The sequence below is a fragment of the Oryctolagus cuniculus genome, chromosome 3, assembly GCF_964237555.1.
Source record: "Oryctolagus cuniculus chromosome 3, mOryCun1.1, whole genome shotgun sequence".
Lineage (NCBI taxonomy): Eukaryota > Metazoa > Chordata > Mammalia > Lagomorpha > Leporidae > Oryctolagus > Oryctolagus cuniculus.
In genome coordinates this window covers 162,478,706-162,487,584 of record NC_091434.1, presented here as the reverse complement: position 1 = coordinate 162,487,584, position 8,879 = coordinate 162,478,706, and positions in this window count along the sequence as shown.

Sequence of the window (8,879 nt, the reverse complement as noted above, 5' to 3'; positions counted from 1 at the left end):
AAAACTCTAAGCAAATTGGGTATAGAAGGAACATTCCTCAATATAATCAAAGCAATTTGTGAAAAACCCACAGCCAGCATCCTATTGAATGGGGAAAAGTTGGAAGCATTTCCACTGAAATCCGGCACCAGGCAGGGATGCCCACTCTCACCACTGCTATTTAACATAGTTCTGGAAGTTTTAGCCAGAGCCATCAGACAAGAAAAAGAAATCAAAGGAATACAAATTGAGAAGGAAGAAGTCAAACTAACCCTCTTTGCAGACGAAATGACTCTTTACTTAGAGGATCCAAAGAACTCTACTAAGAGACTATTGGAACTCATAGAGGAGTTTGGCAAAGTGGCAGGATATAAAATCAATGCACAAAAATCAACAGCCTTTGTATACACAAGCAATGCCATGACTGAGAAAGAACTGCTAAGATCAATCCCATTCACAATAGCTACAAAAACAATCAAATACCTTGGAATAAACTTAACCAAGGACGTTAAAGATCTCTACGATGAAAATTACAAAACCTTAAAGAAAGAAATAGAAGAGGATACCAAAAAATGGAAAAATCTTCCATGCTCATGGATTGGAAGAATCAACATCATCAAAATGTCCATTCTCCCAAAAGCAATTTATAGATTCAATGCAATCCCAATCAAGATACCAAAGACATTCTTCGCAGATCTAGAAAAAATGATGCTGAAATTCATATGGAGGCACAAGAGACCTCGAATAGCTAAAGCAATCTTGTACAACAAAAACAAAGCCGGAGGCATCACAATACCAGACTTCAGGACATACTACAGGGCAGTTGTAATCAAAACAGCATGGTACTGGTACAGAAACAGATGGATAGACCAATGGAACAGAATTGAAATACCAGAAATCAATCCAAACATCTACAGCCAACTTATATTTGATCAAGGATCTAAAACTAATTCCTGGAGCAAGGACAGTCTATTCAATAAATGGTGCTGGGAAAACTGGATTTCCACGTGCAGAAGCATGAAGCAAGACCCCTACCTTACACCTTACACAAAAATCCACTCAACGTGGATAAAAGACCTAAATCTACGTCCTGACACCATTATGTTATTAGAGAACATTGGAGAAACCCTTCAAGATATTGGCACAGGCAAAGAAATTCTGGAAAAGACCCGGGAGGCACAGACAGTCAAAGCCAAAATCAACTATTGGGATTGCATCAAATTGAGAAGTTTCTGTACTGCAAAAGAAACAGTCAGGAGAGTGAAGAGACAACCGACAGAATGGGAAAAAATATTTGCAAACTATGCAACTGATAAAGGTTTAATAACCAGAATCTACAAAGAGATCAAGAAACTCCACAAAAACAAAACCAACAACCCACTTAAGAGATGGGCCAAGGACCTCAATAGACATTTTTCAAAAGAGGAAATCCAAATGGCCAACAGGCACATGAAAAAATGTTCAAGGTCACTAGCAATCAGGGAAATGCAAATCAAAAGCACAATGAGGTTTCACCTCACCCCGGTTAGAATGGCTCACATACAGAAATCTACCAACAACAGATGCTGGCGAGGATGTGGGGAAAAAGGAACACTAACCCACTGTTGTGGGAATGCAAACTGGTCAAGGACTATGGAAATCAGTCTGGAGATTCCTCAGAAACCTGAATATAACCCTACCATTTGACCCAGCCATCCCACTCCTTGGAATTTACCCAAAGGAGTTTAAATTGATAAACAAAAAAGCGGTCTGCCCCAAACGGTAGAGTTAGAAACATACCAGGGGATTCCAATTCAATCCCATCGAGGTGGCATGTACCAATGCCATCTCACTATTCCAAGTGATCAATTTCAGTTCACAATTGATCATAATGAAAGGACTAAGAGTCAAAGGAAGCGCATAAACAAGTCTAGTACCTGCTAACACTAACTGATGGAATAAATAAAGGGGAGAGTGATCCAACATGGGAAGTGAGATACTCAGCAGACTCATAGAATGGCAGATGTCCTAAATAGCACTCTGGCCTCAGAATCAGCCCTAAAGGCATTCAGATCTGGCTGAAAAGCCCATGAGAGTATTTCAGGCATGGAAAGCCAAGACACTCTGGCAAAAAGATCTCTGTGAGATCCCAGTGGAAAGAACAGGTCTTCAAAGAAGGAGGTACCTTTCTCTGAATGGAGGAGAGAACCTCCACTTTAACTATGACCTTGTCTAAACAAGATAAGAGTCGGAGAACTCAGAGGGCTTCCATAGCCTTGGAAACTCATGACTGGAGCATAGGGAGATTACTGATGTCATAGACAGGAGTGTCAATTGGTAAAGTCAACAACAGGAGTCACTGTGCACTTACTCCTCATGTAGGATCTCTGTCCTTAATGTGCTGTACATTGAGATTTAATGCTATAACGAGTACTCAAACAACATATTTCACTTTGTGTTTCTATGGGGGTGCAAACTGTTGAAATCTTTACTTAATGCATACTAAACTGATCTTCTGTCAAAAAAAAAAAAAGAAATTATCAATTATTATCAATTCCCAACTTGACTCTCACTGGGATTAAACATGACAATAGGTCTGATCTGATTTCATCATCATTTAAAAAATCATCTATTATTTTTCACTTTATGTATGTGTGGGAGCAAACTGTTGAAATCCTTACTTAATGTATACTAAGCTGATCTTCTGTATATTAAGATAATTGAAAATGAATCTTGATGTGAATGGAAGGGGAGAGGGAGTGGGAAAGGGGAGGGTTGTGGGTGGGAGGGACGGTATGGGGGGGAAGCCATTGTAATCCATAAGTCGTACTTTGGAAATTTATATTCATTAAATAAAAGTTAAAAAAAAAGAATCTCTAAGAATTCTCCTTTTTTCACAACCATTTGTTATTTTTTGTCTTTTGGATAATATTCACTCTGACAGGGGTGAGATGATATTTCATTGTGATTTTGGTTTGCCTTTCCCTGAAGGGTAATAATATTGAACAACTTTTCATGTATTTGTTGATCATTTGTTCTGTTCTTTTAAGAACAATCTACAGAGATCCTTTGTCCATTTCTCAACTGGATTGGTGGTTTTTGTTTATGTTGTTGTTGAGGTTTTTTTTTTTTTTTAAGATTTTATTTAATTGAGAGGTAGAGTTACAGAGAGAGAGAGAGAGAGAGAGGTCTTCCATAAGCTGGTTCACTTCCTAAATGACTGTTGGGTCAATTCAAAAACAGGAGCCAGGAGCTTCTTCTGGATCTCCCATGTAGGTGCAGGGGATCAAGCACTTGGGCCCATCTTCTGTTTTCCCAGGCCATAGCAGAGAGGTAAATTGGCAGAGGAGCAGCCTGAACACAAATCAGTGCCCATACGGGAAGCTGGCACCACAGGCAGAGGATTAGCCTATGATGCCACAGGACTGGCCCCTGTTGTCGAGCTTTTTAAGTTGGTGATTTATTCTGGATATTAATCTGTTGTTGGATAAGTAGCTTGTACATATTTTCTCCTGTTCTGTCAGATGTCCCTTCACTCTATTAATTGTTTTCTTTGTTTTGCAGAAGTTTCTGAGTTTCATATAATTCCATTTGCCTAGTTTTGCTTTTAACAGCTGTGTTGTGGAGTCTTATCCAGGAAATCATCACCCACACAAACTTCATAATCTTGGGTCTTAAATTTAGGCCTTTGTTCTGTCTTGAGTTGATTTTTGTATGTGGTGAGAAGTAGGGATCTAATTCCATTTTCTGCATATATACATCTATGTATCTAATTTTGCCAGCACTATTTATTGAAGAGATTATCGTCTTTCCAATGTATGAACACAGCACTTTTGTCAAAAATCAGTTGCTTGTATGTACATGGATTAATTACTGGGCTCTCTAATCTGTTCCATTGCTCTATGTGTCAGGTTTTATGACAGTACTATGCTGTTTTAATTAATATGACTTTACAGTATGCTTTGAATTCAAGTATTATGATGCTTCATTATTTATTTATTTATTTACTTGCTTACAATCACATGGTTGATTCTAGGCTCCCTTATATTTGAGAATGAAAATTTAAAAAGCAAAAGAGCAAAAACAAAAAAGGAAAGAAATGCCTCCGTGTTTCAGTATTGCTGAAAATATAGTTTGTCTAACTTTGCTTTATATCTGGCAACCAATGGTTACAAATGGTTTACTGCTATAATTTTAATGACCTGTAATAATTTTAAAATTTGCTGTGTATGAGCGGAATGGACATTTTTTCTCATTTCATTATTGTTTATAACCAATGCATATATTTCTGCTGAACTATTTCTTTTTAGATTTTACTTGTTGAATTCTTTCTTTGGTGGGACATTAAGCCTTTGTCTATAATATTAATTAAGAATATGATATTTCACAAATTGAAAATGAAAGAAAGAATAATATTCTTAGAATTATATTTATGAACTCCATTGGAATTGTTAACTTTGTATTTATACCATATTACTATGAAAATTGAGAAAGCCTAAAAGAAAAATAAGAAAAGAAGTAGGAGGTAAGGTAGGATAGAAGAATCATAATGCTTTAAAAATTGTATATATGGGGACCAGCACTGTGATATAGCAGGTAAAGCCACGGCCTGCAGTGCCAGCATACCGTATGGGTGTCAGTTCAAATCCTGGCTGTTCCACTTCTGATCCAGCTCTCTGCTATCGCCCAGGAAAGCAGTAGACAATGGCCCAAGTGTTTGGGCCACTGCACCCGGGTGGTAGACTGCGAATAAACTCCTGGCTCCTGGCTTCTGATCAGCACAGCTTCAGTCGTTACGGCCATCTGGGGAGTGAACCAGCAGATGGAAGACCTCTCTCTCTTTCTCTCTCTCTGCCTCTGACTCTCTGTAACTCTGCCTTTCAAGTAAATAAAGACAGCTTTTAAAAAACTGTGTATATGAAGTGTGTGAAATTTGTCCCCATATATAAATAAAAAATAAAAATCATAGGATTGAATGTATTTTAAACATCACTATACATTTGGATCAAATGGATAAAACTTTTAGGGTATTTGAAATATGCTGGTAAATCCTTCCCTTCCAATACTCACTGGAATAATAATGTTTATTTTACAACACATTTGCCAGAGCAATTACTCGCATTAAAATTCATTTCTGTGAGTGAATTTACCAAATGTAAAAGTTTCCCAATTTTAAAATTTGTATGTTACCTACTAATGCGATTATATTTTAATGTCTATCATATTTACCTTGGTCATTTAAATTCTCAGGTAATACATTTTTTCTATATAAGAATAAAAATAATAGTGGGTGATGAAGTAAAAAGTATGTCAGAGGAAAACTATTTTTTTTAGTCACACTGGGGTTATTTTCTCTAGTTCACATTATGGAGGCTGGTAATGCAATCAATATTGAAATGTGACAAGTCTTACTAATACCAGATTATGTATTGTTTATGACTTGATGCCTGCAAAGAATTTCTTAGATGTTATTCTAGTAATCTACGTTTAACACCATTTATTGTCTTTGTTTAGTCTCATTTTTTAAAGCTTTTATTTAATGAACGCAAATTTCATAGTACAACTTTAGGAGTACAGTGGTTCTTCTCCCCCATACTCGCCTCCCATCCCTGTTCCTATCCCACCTCCTCCTCCCTCTCCCATCCCATTCTCATTAAGATTCATTTTTAATTAACTTTATATATAGAAGACCAACTCTATACTAAGTAAAGATTTCAACAGTTTGCACTCCCCCCACACACAACATATAAAGTACTGTTTGAGAACAAGTTTTGCAGTTAATTCTCAAAGTAGTTTCATTTTTAAAAAATTTTAGACTATTTTAGAGACTTATTGGATCAAGTGACTCTGAAAAGTCTGTCAAGAATCTTCTCTTTTTTTTTTAAGGACAATGACGTATATATCTTAATGATAATAGTGGCCACCAAATAATTACCACTCTATATATTTGTATTTTTGCTAAATTTTTCACATTCAGTGGTCTTATCTAATCTATACAAGAACTACTTAACAAAGGTGTTGATAATGTAATTTGAAAGCTTGAGGCTCCTTTTTTCCCCCAAGTCCAAATTCTATTTTTGAAAGATAAAAATTCATACCAGTTCTGTTTTGCAGCAATTTCAGTGCTCAATCCGAATAAGCCAGGCTGTCATTTGTTTGTTCACATGTTCATTCAGTAATTTATCATACTTTACTACATGTCTTTTTTATACTAAGCAAAAAAAAATACATTCAGTTCTGATTTCAATGAGAATGAAGTCAAGTTCACATGCTTTGTGTAGGATGCACATTAATGAAAAGATCATGGAAACTTCTGCTTCTGTGTAGGATAAAAGAGGTTGTTGTCCCATTATTGTCCTTAAAATGAATAGAAAAGCAAGATAAATTAACAAGTCATATTTTTAAGCTATCAGAGCATTGTGGAAACAATGACATCAAGATGAATTAAAGTTTCAGGGAAGGAGGCATATTTAATATGAGCTGACTACTGGTGGTTTTCTTCCTTGATATTTGTTTTTCTTCTGAGCTTCAGACTATATATATATATATATACACACACACACACACACATATATATACACATACATACATATGTCTATATATAGTCTATACAGACATATATATATATATATACACACACACACATATACTCAATAAACAACAACCATAAAAGCTATTACGGCAACGAGGATAAGAAAGAGATTGATGATGATGATGATGATGGAGATGATGATCTCTGCTGCACAACAGAGATCTGTTTCTGTTTCTGGAATGACCTGTCCCTCTGAGTACAAGCTCATGTTATAGGAACATTTGACAGAGATACAGAGACCAGTGAAAAACTACCACCTTCTATGATAGAATGCCATCACTGCCAGCTATCAATTTCCTGCAATACATCTCATCCCAAAGAAAGCTTATGTACAATTGTTTGCTGTTTGTTTCTAGCAATTTTGCTAGTTCTAGTCTCAACAATATTGTTGGACTCTACTCATCCATTAATAAAGACAGTCTTTTTAATACCCCTTTTAATTCTTCATTATACAAGTAACATAGGCAATTTTTCTATTTTATTCTTAATTTTTTCCACAGTGTCAAAATTGTTTCAAAATCTGTCAACAATTGCTCTTTTGTAAGTATGCAAAGCCGGTTGTTAAACAATGTTTTCCCTCTTCACAAATTCAATTATTTAAATCCAATTAGATACACTTAGGAAACTATTGAAGGAAGAGTAGAAAGCGTTTTTTTTTTTTTTATTTTAAATGTGATTTATTTTTCTTAAAGGAAAATTGCACTGATATTGGATTTTTACTATAATTTTCTTTCTATCTGTACTATTAAAAATCTTACAATATTTTGTCAGATACGATTTCTATTTGCTTTAAATAAGTGCTAATCCCTTTCCTTCACTGAGAAGTAGTTGGTAACATAAATAGCACAGGGAGACCAGGAGGAAGCACCTGGCTCCTGGCTTCGGATCGGCGTAGCTCTGGCTGTCGTGGCCATTTGGGAGGTGAACCAATGAAAGGAAGACCTTTCTCTCTCTCACTTTCTAACTCTGCCTGTCAAGTAAAAAAAACAAAAACAAAACAAAACAAAAACATAAATAGCACAGTATTTCCTCAATACGTTTTTAAAAAAGATTTTATTTATTTATTTGAGAGGTAGAGTTATAGACAATGAGAGGGAGAGACAGAGAGAAAGGTCTTCCTTCCGTTGGTTCACTCCACAAATGGTCAGAACGGCCAGAGCTGTGCCATCCGAATTCAGGATCCAGGAGCTTCTTCCAGGTTTCCCACGTGGGTGCAGGGCCCCAAGGACTTGGGCCATCTTCTACTGCTTTCCCAGGCCATAGCAGAGAGCTAGATTGGAAGAGGAGCAGCTGGGACTAGAACCGGTGCCCATATGGGATGCCAGCACCGCAGGCAGAGGATTAACCTACTGTGCCATGTCGCTGTCCCCCTTCAATACTTTTAAAACTTTATTTGCGAGAGAGAAAAAACAAAACAAAACAAAACAAAAAACTTCCCTATCCCCTGGTTCACTCTCTAAACACCTCCAGTGGCTTCAATAAGGCCAGGGCCACAGCTGTGAGTTGGATATTCAATCCAGATCTCCTACATGACTGGTAGGAAATCAATTAGTTATCATCTCTGCCTTCTTGGGTCTGCATTAACAAGAAAGTTCAATCAGGAGCCAGATCTGGGAATCAAAAGAAAAACAGGTAATGCAGGCATCTGAATTGCCAGGCCAAATGTCCACCCTCCCCTTTGCCAAGTAATTGTAGTACTTTAAAAATTCCTTTTGATTCTTCAAAGGTATTCTCATGTGGTATATCCTTAAGAAAAGCATGTTTAAAAATACTTTCATATAAAAAATAAATGAAGAAAAGTGGAGGAGGTAGTAAGGACTCTTTGGTGCCATGCAAATGAAAACATTTTTTTTTTTGTTCTATCTCCTCTAACTTGTACCTTAAATGCAATATATACGTATAACACTGTCATTACTTGCTTATTTAAAATAATGTTCTCCCTTTGCAAAAAATATTTATAGTTCTTTATTTCTTTTTAAGTTTCCATATTGCATGTCTTTCTTAGTACACATATATTCTGACTACAAGGGAATGAGTGAGCATGACACATATTTTTTTTCTCATTTTTTTCCACATGTAACATCTTTTTGAGCTCAATAAAGCCAGTACCTTTTAGCAAACAAGACTGAATAGCTCTCCTGTGAATGCATTTTCTGGCAGCACATTAACTGTGGCGGTCCCTGAAGGATCTTTGGAAGAGTTGCTAAAAGGTGCCTTCGGGCTGCAGGTGACGGAAAGGAAGACACAAGTGTATTTGGACAGACACTGCTACATGAACTGCTTTAAAGATTTGCTTGCATAGTCACCCAATCAAAGAAAGGCTTAAATA